Here is a 14,891-nt window from a genome sequence, read left to right on the forward strand (position 1 = left end):
CTTCTTTTACACACCAACCATAAATAAATCACTGATTTTCTCATGCGCACACACACTCATACTTAACTTGTTTGTATGTGAATGTGAATGAACACTTTAACCTCTATAGTATATTTTTAAATTAGAAAATGCATAAGAACCTATAATGATAAATACACACCAGGATATAAAACTTTCGGTTTCATCTTTTAAAATAGCTACCTAGGGAATGAATGAATGAATGAATGAATGAATGAATAATAGCTACCTGGTAGTTCTTAGAAAAAGAGAAAATGAAAGAATGCTGTGCAGCAGCATTGTCATGAGAGGGCTGACAAGTCCCAGGCAGTGGCTGGACACTCAGTGAAACTCTGTTTACTGATAAGTCATTTAATTATTTGATGATCAATCTCACATATTAAAATGTCTCCAAGGAGCCTGTCCTGATAAACAGATGTTGAGATCATATCAATAACTTTTAGAACTAAACCCTTGGCCTTTAAAAATTAAAAGTGCTGGAAATCTTCATTTGAAATTAAAGCAGTATGTAGAGATTTGAGACCATTCACTTCAGTCTATATCTTTTTGCAGGATTTTCCCTTAATAAGATATAATCTGTAATTACCACCCCCTGGGCAGCTTAAATTAGAGTATTTAGCTCCAGCATCACCGTTAACTAAAGAGCGCTGTGATTTCAGGAAGGTTGTTCAACTTCTCGGGGGTGGTTTTACTATGTATAATATAAAAATAGTAACATTTCTTTTTTGTCCACATTAATGAGCGTTTTGAGGCTATATGGCGTAGTCTGTGGGGCCGGGGGCGGGGAGTGGGGTGGGGAGAAGCAATTTTATTACACTTTTATAGAATTACAATATTTACATCTCTGCAAGATTGATTTCTAAAGAAAAAATTCAGAAATCAAATCAATTTTTTTTGTCTTTGACTATTTTGATTTTTAAAATTAATTGTAGTTTATGATAATAAATATGTGTTCCTGCTGTGGCATGCATGAAGTATGATCAGTAACCAGTAGCTTTCCAGAGTCTAGTTCCTTTCTGTTCATTTCATTCAATTGAGAAATCTGTATCTTGTCAAACATATAATTAATGGTATTTATTAAATTATATGACTACAGAAGATCAACAAACTATATTATTAACATGCTGATTTGGATCAAAACTTTACATTTCTCCTGAACCCTTTTTCTCTTCTACGCCTTCCGTTTTGCCACATAATTATCAGTTTCTCTAGCAACACTGCCCATTCACAGTGAGATGCAGAGACTACTAATTCCTCCTGAAACCAGTGCATGCTTGTGCAGTAGAGGTAGAATCAGTCATCTCAGACATTAGTAGTATACACATCAAGCGGTGCTCTTCCAGTTTTGCTGCTGAGGACAGTCAGTGATAAATCTTGAATTGCAGTTGCTCGATCACACAAACTACATGGCTCGGTCAGTAGCTAGACAGCAATGCTCTGGAAAGCACTTTTCTAAATTGATCCTTTGCTTCTGTTGCTAGGGAACGCTGAAGTACTAGAGGTTTAGAAAAGGAAATAAAACTGTGGACCAAACACAGGCCATTTGGCATTTAAGGATGCTCCCCCTAAACACATACCTTTTTGTAACGGGATGGTACAGCGGATGCTGTCAGTTCCACTAGTTCCTACCCCTTAGACACAGTCCTCTGCCTCCCCACCTTCTGTGGACTGTCCAGGTCTGATTTGCTTTCCAAACTGAGCCCACTCAAGTATCTCATTAAATTTTTGATTATACATACAAGTTTATTATTTAATATGTTCTAATAATTTTCTTATATAAAGCAAATGTAACAATTATTTTTTTCACCAAGAGCCATGATAAACCCTAAGTCCCTTCTAGTGTGCTGGTCAAGTATTATTTTATGTGTTCCAGGATGTGAAAAATAATGATTTTGCCCTATTGCCGTGTTTTGTGTGTGTCATTTGTTAATGACCAAGTAGTTCTGGTCTATATAAGAGTTCTCTACCTTATTCAAGTGCCCTGAAATAAATAGGTATGTCTGTGGCTTCCCAGCTAGTTAAGTCAGGATTAGACTAAGAGCAGAGAACAGTCATATTAGAGAGATCTTGGTAAGGAAAAAAAAAAAAAAGGTTGTAGTCTTAGTTTGATTAGATTACCTATAAAAGTCACTTAAACAACATGCTCTTTCTAAGCTTCCAGATATTCCGGGATCTTTATGATGATACGGTTTTCAGCTTCAAATATTTTAAAGCCTGTTTGTTAAAGAAAGATTGTACATATTTCTGAAAGAAAAACTAGGAATGCTGGTAAAAATTGTATGAGGGCAGGTTATGGATTTTCCTATCTTGAAAGGTGAGAACTAAGTACAATACCTGTAAAAAAAAAAATGTTTTGAAGACCAAAAGCTTGGTGGCACTCTGACTTGTAAGAGGAAGGGTGATTACTAATTAAAAGAGTGGTGTTCGGCCCTATTAAGTATACAACAAGGTATATGGTTTGTAAGGTGTGTAGGATCAAGGTTGTGGAAGATAAAGATTTTGATATGAGACAAATGAATAGATGATATAAACATTTTAAGAGATGAGAGGTAATTTGAAGAAGAGAAAATGAATAAAATTAGAATAAGTTTTTCCTGATTTTTAGACGCTATTTGAAAGGCGGGGCCTTATGTTAAAGTTTATGCCATAGGGTATTCTTGGAGTAAATGGAGGCTTTGAATGCCTGAAAAAGAGTTTATACTTAATTCCATAAGCATTGTGACCCACTAACAATTCTAAGGCATAACAGGAGCCGGGGTACCTGTAGCTTTGTAAATTTAGTCCAAGGATCCCTGTGAAGTTTGGCTGTTACTTCCTAGTGCTTCTTCCTTCTCATACCCATCTACTCAGCCAGTGGGCCACCAGTTAGATGATATTGCATGTTATTTTTCCCAACATGTGAGCATTCAGGATTAGTTAAAGCAGTTTACCCTTAGTTACTTACTATTCCTTAGCTCTGGCCACAACTGAGCAAGAAGAAAAACACTTAAATTTCAAGATGGCAGATTATAGGAAAGTCGAGACTTTCAGAGTAGAATGTGGCTGGAATTAATTACTTAATCCCAGATGTCTTTTAGTTAGCTGCTTCTCAGGTGATTTAAGAGTATCCAGAAGAAAGGAGTATAAGGATATGAAAATAATACCATCTTGCTTCCTCTCTTTTCCCTTATTCCTTTTCCCCAGAATGGTTTGGCTACTCTAATAAGGCACTAGATTTCCCAAAAGTTGATCCCTAAAATAGTAGTCTCCACCTGAATCCTGAACCCAGCATGCTTAGTCCCAAACCCAGGACTTGTGGACATGTCAGTACAACTCTTGAGTCTGCTTAGATAGTCAAGCTAGCCAATTCTCTGGTCATCAGGCCACATCCAAATGGCATTTGCTTGTTGTGACCCAGTTGTTACCTTATTGGTTTTTATGGAATTTGATTTATTTATTTATTTTTTTAGTTGAATAACTTCTGTGGAATTTACTCAGACTTAAATAAAGTCTTTATTGGGAAGAGCAAAGGGAAGTAACCAACTGTCATTAAGGATGTCTGCCTTTTTTCCCACCCGTTGGTTTTTAAAGTCTTATACTTCATTCATGTACTGTCTGAAGTAACTTAGACACTTCTATATGACAGGTTAGGGTGAATCGAAGGTGGCAAGATAAGGGAGAATAATAAGGATGAGGGCAGTGTGGAAAAAGAAATGATGCAAGTATATATGACATACTTAACACTCTTTCGGACGCTAGGCCTTTAATTTGGCTCTAAGCTTTCTAGTTGCCAGAAGGAAATGGAAACCCTTGTCCATTACATATTTCACAATGATCATAAGATAAAAAACAAACAAACAAACAAAAAACCATCTGCTCAAGAGAAGTGTAACTGTTGGTACAAATAATATATGATTTGGAACAAGCAGTAATATTAATATTGATAACATCCTTTCAAATAGATGGATTGATGATTGTATTAGGACAGTTTCTCACAGTGACCTTTAGTGTAGACTAAAGGCATCACACAAATATACAATGTAGTGTTCAGTAAAAGCAATTTAAATCAGTTCTATGGACATGTCCACAAGTCCTGGGTTTCGGAGTAAGCATACTGGGCTCATTAGCATGATGGTACCTCGTTCTCTGCTGACCTAGCTCAGTGCTCAGGTGCTCTGTCATATATTTGTCAGGTCGAATTTGTTAACTCTGTTCAAAACTTTTAGAATGTGTTACTGAAAGAGATTTTTTTTTTTTAAACCTCACACTAAAATTGTGGATTTTCTGTTTCTTCTTTTGGTTATGTAATTCACTTTATTGTCCACTTTGCTTGATATTTGAAGAGCTATATTAGCTTTCTTTTGGTTAGCGTTTGTACATCTTTTTTTCCCCATTCTTTTACTGCAGATTTTCTATGTCTTTTGTAAGTAGTATATAGTTTTTTTACTTTTAATTAGTCTCTCAATCTTATTTTAAAAAATTTTTCTCAATATTTATTTCTAAGATGAATTTAGAAAGTTGCTATGTATTTACCAATATGTTGAATTTAAATCTAACATCTTATTATTATACCAAAAAAAAAATCATCTTTCTTTGTTATTTTATCTATTTTCTTGCCTTCTTTTGAATTAACCAAGTGGGAACTTTTTAAAATTTATTTTCCCCTATATTAACTTTTCTTCTTATTTTTGTGGATACCTACAGATATCATTTAGAATATTTGCAGGAGAGGATGGACCAAATATTTATTAAGATATTCATCCAACTGTTTTGGTTCTTCAAAAAACTTTTTTATCTCCAAATAAGTTTTATTATTGGCATGATTAAAAACATTTTCTTGAATAAGATAGAAAAAAATTTCTAAACATGAAAAAATATCAGTGGCTATACCTTATAACTTGTATTTGAAATTGAATGGACAGCCTGACAGCCTTATTGCCTGTCTTCATTTTATTAAAAACAACTCATTCTTGGTTTCATGTGAAGTTAGTGACTATTTTATTTGGGAATGAGTCCCTACTACAATTAAAAAAAAAAAAAATTCTTCCAAAATTGCAGTGTGACCTGTATTATTGAGTAAAGAGTTGATAAAAAAAATCCTCAAAGAGTTAGGGTTTTGTTTTTTATTTAAAACAAACAAATATATCTATGATGTACCATAAGTATTGAAGTTCTTAAATGAACTTTTAATAAATATTGAGTGGCAATAATAAGTTAAAGGTCTTACTCTCTGGCAAATGCCTTGAGGATGGTCTTCTGTGTATCTAATGGAGTATAGATCTGTATATTTAACAAACAGTGAATATGGAGATGGAGTTAATACGTTTTTATGAGATTTAAACTATCTAACACAGTCGTGTTCTGGAATAGAGTTCTTCATTCTGAGGTAAGCAGAGTGAATAACACTGGCTGCCCAAGATTCTCTACATTAAGAAAAAAATAATCTACTTGTTCACAAAGATAAATCCTGACTCCAGAAATGTATTTTGTATATATCATACCCACCTTGTATTTCTTTAAGGAACACAAAGTTAGTTTAATGTTGGAAAACTCATATATTTTACACATTAACCAGAGGAAAATATATATCATCATTTCATTAGGTGAAGACAAATAGAGTTGAATACTTATTCATGATAAAAAGCTTATTAGGCTAGAAATACAAGGAACTTTCCTAACTTGATTTGAGGCTGACAAAAGTCTATAACATTTCACCACTTCATAAGAAGTGGTGAAATGTTAAAATCAATAATTTTCTTTAAAATTAAAAATACCTTTAACCTTTTACCACTAAATATGCTATTCTTACTTCTATTCAGTGTTGTCCTAGAGGTCCTAGCAAGTACTAGACAAGCAAAAGAGATAAATATGTGTGTGTATGTATGTATGTATATATATATATGTATGTATGTATATACACATGACATAGAATGAAAAGAAAGAAGCAAAATTATTATTCACTGATAATAAAATTGAATACATAAAAAAACTCAAGAGTTTACAGATCATTAGAATTAAAGACTTTAGCAGGGTGGATAGCTCTAAGAATCATTAGACATCAATTCATTCTAACAAACAAAATGTAATTTTTTTTACAAGATACCAATTATGATAGCAACAAAAAAGATAAGTTAGCCAGTATGAATTTAACAAAAGAAACTCATGACCTGTGGAAAGACATTCAAGAAGACCTATGTAAATCAGTAGGATGCTTCAGTATTATAAAAACACCCCTATGCCAAATTAATCTATACATTTCATAATTTTGATTAGAATTTAAACAGGGCCTTTCTTTCTTTCTTTCTTTCTTTCTTTCTTTTTTCTTTCCTTCCTTCCTTCCTTCCTTCCTTCCTTCCTTCCTTCCTTCCTTCTTTCCTTCCTTCCTTCCATTCCTCCCTCTCTGCCTCCCTCTTTCCTTTCTTCCTTCCTTCCCTCCTTCCTTCCTTCCCTCCCTCCTTCCTTCCTTTCAACCTGACAAGTTGTTTCTAAAACATATATGGAAGAACAACTTGGCCCAGAATAGTCTAGATACTCTTGAAGAAGTACAAGTTGAGGGAACTTGTTCCTTCAGATGCCAAGATTCACTGTAACATAATAGTGATTAAGACAGCATGGTATAGTCTCAGCAATTGACAAGTAGACCAGCCGAGTCTGGAAACAAACTGACCCATTTATGTCAGTTTGAAAATAATACAGAACTGGCACTGCAGATTAGTGGAGAAAGGATGAACTAAAAAATGGTGCCAAGAAAATTGACCATTCACATGGGACAAAGTCAAATTGGATCCGACCTCATATCATTTATGAAATTGATTCCAAATGGATTAAAGTCTCAAATATGAAAAGCAATACATAAACCTTCTAGAAGAAAATCTAGGAGAATGTTTATATGATTTAAGGTGCAAAAATTCCATATCATAAGAAAAGTTTGATTAATTTGACATCAGTAGCGTTAAGAAAATCTGATCTTCAAATGACACTATTAAGAACATGGAAAGAGAAACCAAAAACTAAGAGAAGATATTTGTAGCCCATATAACCAAGAAAAGGGGTCGTTATCCAGAATATACTAAGAACTCAAACTGGTCTTAGGAAAACAGAACTAAATGGACAAAACACAGGAGCAATCAGTTCACTAAAGAGGAAACTCAAAGGTAGCTGAACATAAAGAACCATTCAACCTCACTTGTAAAATAAAACAATTGGTAAAGATAGTGTCACAGTAATATGTGATTATTAGCATATGTAGGGAAAAGAGTAAACTCACACAACTATTTTTTGTTTAAATAGTCTGGTATTATTCAGTAAAATGGGAAATATGTAAATTCTTTGGCCCAATAAGTTTACTTCTGTGTGTATGTACGCTCTCCAGAAACTTGCCAGTGCATACTGAAAGACGTGTTCAAAAATGCACAGCAACGTTGTTCATTGTAGCTGTAGTAAAAAAGCAATCCTAGTCATCATACCTTTCAACATAATGTTGAGCAAACAACAAAAAATATGATTTTTGGAACATAATACACAGTTCATTACTGTGCGTATAAAGTTAAAAAAAAACAAGCAAAATTGATCAGTATACTCTTTAGGGATACTCTTGTGGAATAACTAGGAGAGAAAAAAAGGAGCTGCAATTTGAAATGGGGCATAGAATGAGCTTCAAAAGTACAAATTTTACTTTTTAGGCTTGATGGTAGGTACATGGGTGTCTTTTTTTCTTCCTTTTTTCTATGTGACTTACATATATGGTATATATTTTTGTCTAAATAAAATATTTTAAAATAGGAAAGTTTTAACTAGTATAACTGAAAGATAAGAATGAGGAAGAAAATACAAAAATTTCTTTAGGCTTAAAACTATTAATTTAAGATTTAGTAAGAAAAAAAAAAAGAAAAAAAGCGAGCACTAGGTGGACATTTACACCAAGGAAGTCCCTGAAGCCAGTGGTCTCCTCGGAGATACTGTTTTCTGCTGAGGCTGTAACCGTGAGTTGCCGCTGTCCTTTTTGCCTTTCCCTGAGCCCTCGGTGTTAGTGGCTCTTTTTAGGTACTTGTGGCTACAAGGCCAGTCCAGACTCCTACCACTGCCTCTGATTTATTTCTCGATAGAGTCTGAGAGTACATTCAGTATTCGCTTTTAATATTGGAACCCAGAATTTTAAAATAAGGTTAAAGGGATGATTAAATCCAGAATTCATTAAATGGAAAGTCATTAAAAGGAAAGAGAATGCTTGCACCACATTATCTGGAGTGTCTCACACAACAGCATTAGATAGAGCAATGAGGTAATTATTCCATGCTGTCATGTTGCTCTCATTTGGGAGGTAGAGGGAGGATTCTGGGGTAGATATAAATACCTGAATTCATGATCAAGAAAGCTTGAAAATCACAATTTTCATTTTACCTGAACAAATTATTTTCAATAACTAATCCCTGATAAATAATTTTGACCATGAGATATTGAATTGCACTAATTAAAGGGTAAACGTTCCCAGTAAATCACTATGGAAAATTTTAATGAACAAGACAAACGAATGAGAAATCTATACTTATCGATTGTTTTCTGGCATGTCATTAAAGCCCAAATCTGTCCTCTTGCTCAAAAAACAAAGCACTTAAATTGCCTGTCAAGTGTTGTGCAAGTTTTGCATCTATCTGTGTGTAAGTCATTAAGACTTGTTTTTTTGCCAAATCTACAAGGTATTCAAAAGGAGGTATTTAGTTACAAAATGACAACTCTCCTTGGTTCATATTTTCCACTGCATCTTCGTATAAATTCACAGAAGTCACCAGACTCTTTAGTCATACTAAGGTGTGTATTAATATAGAAAGCTATCAAAAACAGTTTTGATAAAAAAGTCATTTTTGTCAGAATGAACTTAAGCTTAGTAATTTCTGTAATTTTAGGAAAAGTGGGCTACTTTATATTTTACTTTGGCTTTTGCATTTAATTTTCTTGTAATTGTACTGTAAGGTAGATTATGGTCTTCTGGGAATAAAGACAATTTTAACCCAATGTGGGATATAGCCCCTTTTCAAGAAAACTTTACAAGATAACTGTATTTTGAAATGTTTCTTGCATTTTATAAATATGTGCTTGTTCAGCATGGAATTCTAATTATACAGATTGGATGAGACTATATAGTTATGCTAAGGTAAACTAAAAGAAGAGGCTGGGATGTGAAGGGATATAAAATGTAGAAAGGATAAGATGCTACATGGAGTGGTTCATCTATGAAGTACACGTGTGGGCTCTTATAGGCTGTGGTGGGCCACAGATTTCACTTAAGTTATCTATCAGCCGAGAGGAAAATGTGATCAGTTGTGAGGTGTTTTACAGCATCTATATGTTAAAACTCAATGACGAACAGCTATTTCTGGAATTAGGACCAGAAAATCCTCTTGTGTATATGGTTTTGAACAGTGTGCCAGCCATATTGTTTTAGTAGTTATAGTGCCTAGATCCTTAAGGTTTATTTTTTTTTTAATTAATGTGGGTCACTAATATCAGTTTTTAACTGAGTTCCTTTAGGTGGATATGAAGTAATATGCTACTTCCATACTGGTACAGTAATTATGTCTGAGATCTGCAGGAAATTTTACTTATGAGGAAACTTAAGCAACATTAGAATGTAGACGCACCGAAAAACTCTGTTGTTTGTGAGTTTTTTGATGAAACAGAAGGGCTCGGGGGCATAAAAATAGTCATTTGGATCTCTATTTTGGTTTTAAAATTGACTTATTCAAGTTATGTTATGAAAAACCTAGCTTTTTAAATTTGGTGTGCAAATCACTATTAAGGGACTTGGAATAATATTTAGTTTCTATTTATAAATTTAGCTAATTGAACATCTACAAACATTTAAAATTATATTTATAAATTTGTTATGTTTAATTTCCTTTTTAAGTACTATTACTAGCAGCTGAGAGTCTTCACAAGTACTTAAGAAATTCTTATACATTACATTACACTTGCAAGTATTGTGAACTAAGTTGTCTTAAATCTTTTAATGCTGTACATATCTAAGTCTTACTGTTGTCAAAAGATACTTTCCCATGGCTTCCTTAGCCAACAGCTGTCATCTTAGGTAACTTAGGGTATTTTCTACCAAAGACATAAGACTCGAATTCTTTCTTTTTATCAAGGAAACTATTATATCAAAATATGTAATTTGAGGAGTTGCCTAATTATTGTAGATGGGATTCCTAATACCCAGAGATTTTTGACTGAGAAACTGATTAGATTCTTGTAGTCAACTTTGAGTGAAAATGTAGAAGCTTGTTTATTGTCAAAGACACTATAATGGCAGGAAGAGGACATTTACATTATCCCACCTTCTTAGACCCAACTTTTGCCTATGACCTCATAGTCCTCACAGAAGCCTGCAGTCCCCAACCAGTTTGCCCATGGGTTAGATTCTACATTTCTTTGAATTTTAGGTTATGCAGATCTTTCCTATCAGATTCTAAAGACATCTGACACTGAAGAACTCCTAAGATGTTTAAATGCCTTTCCCTGTTGTCTAAATCTAAATTCTGTGCCCTGTCACAGTCTGAATCAAGCAACTCTTAGAAGTGTTTCAAATAATATACAGTGGAAGTTAGGTCTTCTCACATAGTTTTTTTTTTCTATTTGCAGCCACTCCCTCTATGGGCAATTAGTGGCATCACTGAAGAGTCACTGCTAGGATATGGAAAGTGGAATGTGGGCCTCACTGCCCTCTGAGAAGAGGGGTGTAAGCTGACTTTAAGCTAAGGGAGGCTAAGCTGGGTATCAGACTGCATTGGAAAAGCACTGCACTAAAACAAATAACCAAATCAGGCTTCAACGGCCATACAGATAGTTTTGAGATCACATTATATGACAAAAAAAAGGAATTCCTTAATATTTGTCAAAGATTAGCAAATGAAATGTATAGTTCATTCAACAGTAAACTCAGACCTAATCGAAGTGTATCTTTCCTGGTTTTTTTAAATGCAATTATATGCATATATTTGCCATTAGAGAATATATTTTATGTTGCTGTTTTAAAATATTTAAGATGTATATACCTATTAATCTGCAACTCGCTTTAGTCACTTAAGACTCTCTTGCTAACCTTTGCATGTCAGTAAACACATTTACTGAATGCGATGTATCAGTCATTATTCTAAACACTTGTATATCTTTTAATGCATTTAGTCCTCATAAAAATTCAGTTGTTATTATGTTACATTATTATCATGCCCATTCTGCCATTGAGGATTCCGAGGGACAGAGTTTAGGCAAATTGCCCGATTTAGTGGCAGAGCCACTACTATGGATTCAAGGAAGACCAACCCCAGGTCTGCCCCCATGTTAACCATTTTACACTGCCCTGTGAGCCATGTGGCATGCCTCTGAATGCCGTACGTATGAACCCAAAGCCCTATGAGCCCGTCTTTTATGAACTTGCAGTGACTGTGAATGATATGCAGATAGCATTCAAGTTTTAAAATGTCACCAAGTGTCTCATTATGCTCAGCATTTCAGTTGATAATAGCACAAGCCAGGCAGTGTGATCTGTATAAGGTCTGACTGTTTTTGAGGAGAATAATGCACATAAGAATGCAGAGCAGACCCCATTGTTATGCTGTTCCATTCCCCTGCTTTCCTTGCTGTCTATATCTGATCCGTGGGCAGCATTCCATTTACGTCAAAAATAACGTCAATCTAGTGAAAAAACTGAATGACTCACAGCATTACTTTAGGGAACCGATCTCTGTGTAATATGATATATAATATCCTAATTTCACAGAACCTTTTTTCATAACAACTGTTCAAATCATATTCGAATCCATTAAATTCTTTTAAAGGATCCAATTCGAAGCAATATTGAAACTATTCTTTTTAAGATAAAGGTATATTGAAGAGGAGTCCCACCCACTCGAAATTGCTCTGTCATTAGCTACTTTATATCTTTTTTGTGTTTGTCTGTCTGTATTTATTGATTCACTTGAGTCTGCTATTCTTTTGTATTTCTGGCTGAATTTGAGTCAGGGATAGGCTATTTCAGAGATTGGAGGGTCTGAAAGAAAGAATAGAGAAGAAAGGAGAAAGGGAATGGAAATTTTCTTCTGATTATTATGGACAACAGAGCAAGATACACTGGAGAGAAGAGGTAGGAGAAGAACCCAGAGTCTTGAGTTAATAAAAGCAGTGTTATGCTATTGATTAAGATCTCTGAAGAGAATGAATGACAGTGAGAGAACATGGCCACCTACGCCCTTACATTCAGTAGCACATAACTTAGAAACATTGAGCCAGTTGGAGTTCTCCTGCCACATCACCATCCACAAACTGACAGCTACATTTTTTTATGTAAGAATTTTATTTCTTGGATAAATATAAAACCAATTGAAATCCCTGGGTTTTTTCTCCCCTCTCTGGTGCTGTATGCTTCTGGGAATTTTGCAAAGTTGGCCCTTGACGTGTATTTTTGATTGGAACGAAAAGTAAGACTTAAAAAGGAGGATTTAAAGAAGGCAGATTACTTGTGAAGTTTACTTTCAGACTTGTGAGTGATGTTCTAGAAGGAGGTGAGGTTTCTGAAGACTGAACTCTCTTCACTGCCTCCCACAGATTAACTGTGTGATACAGTTAGTAGACAAGTTGGTAACTATTGAGCCTTGGTTTTCCTATCTGAGGAAGAAAGACAGCCTAGGATCCCTACAGTTCTCTTGAATTATAATATCCTGATTCTTATATGACCTGATAGAAAAAGATGGCTTCCCGTAGTCGGACAGATTAGTCTTCTGGTTACTCAGCAGCATAAGTCTGGTACACATTTTACTCCTGTTTCATACATCGCCTCTAATGCTCTGAAGGGAGATGTTACTTGTAGTGTCTCCTGGGGCACTCTCCAACATCCTTCTGGTATAAGAGCTGTCGAAGTGAAAGTTCTCAGCTACATACCTTTTTTTTCCAGTTTTTACTTAAAAAAATTTTTTTTTTCTGCAGGATGGAATATTAGTAACTGATTTGTAATCCATGGGTCACTACTGTAAAGTAGCCCCAAGGTCTTTGTTTTCAGACACTCGGAAATTGTTATTTGGATGTGATGTGTTGTTGGCCACTTGGATAATGGATTTAAGGCACTGCTTTTCTAGTTTTGGCTGACTTCGTATTTAATGTGACTACTTCAGTGGTTTTCTCCTAGTCAGTGCTAACTGATATTAAAACAGATATACCAGATTGCCATCTTGGGGCACCAGTACCAGACTAATTACTGAATAGTGATGGAGCCAGAAGTCCCAGAATAAATTCTCTATACTCTAAACACTGCTAATAAGTAGTTCTCTGCTTCCCTCACTTTATCTGTTTAGTACCTAGAGATTGAGTAACTACTGCAATCCTGGATTTTGAGTGCTATGCTGGGTCTGCCAGGACCAGGATTCTATTGCAAAAATAGCCATATTTACTAAAATAGAGTGAGCTTCCTCCTTAGGTCTTTTTGTCACCAAGTAATCAAAGCTGTTATTAAATCAACCAAACAAGAAATCATCTGAGAAATCATTTTTCTATAGTCTTCCCTTTCATGCTCTCTTAACACGTGTGGAAGATTAATGATAATATTTCATATGTAGCCTATCGAAGTGAATTTCCTAGACTAATCACACCATATGTGATTTACAGCTGAAAACACTGAACTCTAATGGCATTAAAATCTTATTCTGATAATTTGTTTAACACTACCTACATTGAAATGCACAGAATAGTAGCCTGGGAGTCAAAAAAAAATAGAAAAAAAAACTAGAATAATCATGGAGGCTCATCAACTAGCTACGGAGATGAGGGCAAGTTACTCAAGTTGTCTGCGCTTTAGGAGAAGAAATAGCATACTTGTCCCTAGGAGCTGCGGTGAGGTACACATGAGATGGTGTATGTGACAGTGCTTTGTGTTATAGAACACACAGTCCAAATATGAAATAGAAAAGCTTCATAAAGTACGCACGTATGCAATGTATCTAATTATATTATTGCTTTCATCTATTTGGTGTTTCTAGATTTTGTATGTAAACAAGAGCTTATAAGGTTATTCCCAATTATCACAATTAATGAACTTTTACTGGGTAGCCTCAGGTTTAGATTTTTTTGGAAGAAGGATATTAAAGCGATCAAGGAGATTATTTTTTCTCCATTGACATGTAAAAAATAGACAACTAATTAGAAAATATTTAGCTATCCTTTATATACACCTGAATGGTCTGATTTTTATTAATATTCACTTTTCTTTCAAATACAAGAAATGAAAACTCAAAACCTTCTATATTGTCATTCAATGAATATATCTTCTGGGGAAAAATATGTTTATTTCTTAGACCCATATGCCAGGTGCTAAATTCCGTAAGTAAGAGATGTACAACCTGAGATGTTTCCTTGTTTTGGTTTTATAATAAATATATTTAGAACCTGTCTTAATGCTATGAAAAGGAATTTCCTGGGAATGGTACTGTAAGGAATTGTTTTAGTCTAGTAGTATCAATTTGTATTAATTTTTTACAACTCAATCATTTGCTTTATTTTTAATAACTAAATACAGGGGACTTAATTATTAATTCCTCGAACATTATGACTATTTAATGACAGCCACTCTGAAAAGGTAAAAGTAAAGAGATAAAGTCTTACTAGTAAATTTTGCTATAGCAAATTTATGCTGATTGTCACCTTTTGTTGCCTATGCTTGACCTGGCTCCTGATTTTTATAGGATTTTGTCTTTGATTTCTAAGATCTCCCAACTTTGATATGCTCTCCTCTTGTATATTTGTTCATCAAACACTCCAGCACACATACACATAAACAGATACAAATCAGTGGTTTTTATAATTATCTTGTAGGAAGTTTTTATGCTCTTTTGATGTTAGATTTTTGTTGTTGC

The 14,891-nt window shown here is 34.4% G+C and overlaps 1 protein-coding gene across 16 annotated transcripts in view; it reads left to right on the forward strand.

The window, feature by feature from the left end:
* The window catches only part of PPP1R9A (protein phosphatase 1 regulatory subunit 9A), a 258,086-nt gene that overhangs the window by 207,679 nt on the left and 35,516 nt on the right, over positions 1-14,891 (forward strand). The gene's annotated exons all lie outside the window — the stretch shown is intronic.

This window comes from Rousettus aegyptiacus, unplaced genomic scaffold (assembly GCF_014176215.1).
Source record: "Rousettus aegyptiacus isolate mRouAeg1 unplaced genomic scaffold, mRouAeg1.p scaffold_m13_p_13, whole genome shotgun sequence".
Lineage (NCBI taxonomy): Eukaryota > Metazoa > Chordata > Mammalia > Chiroptera > Pteropodidae > Rousettus > Rousettus aegyptiacus.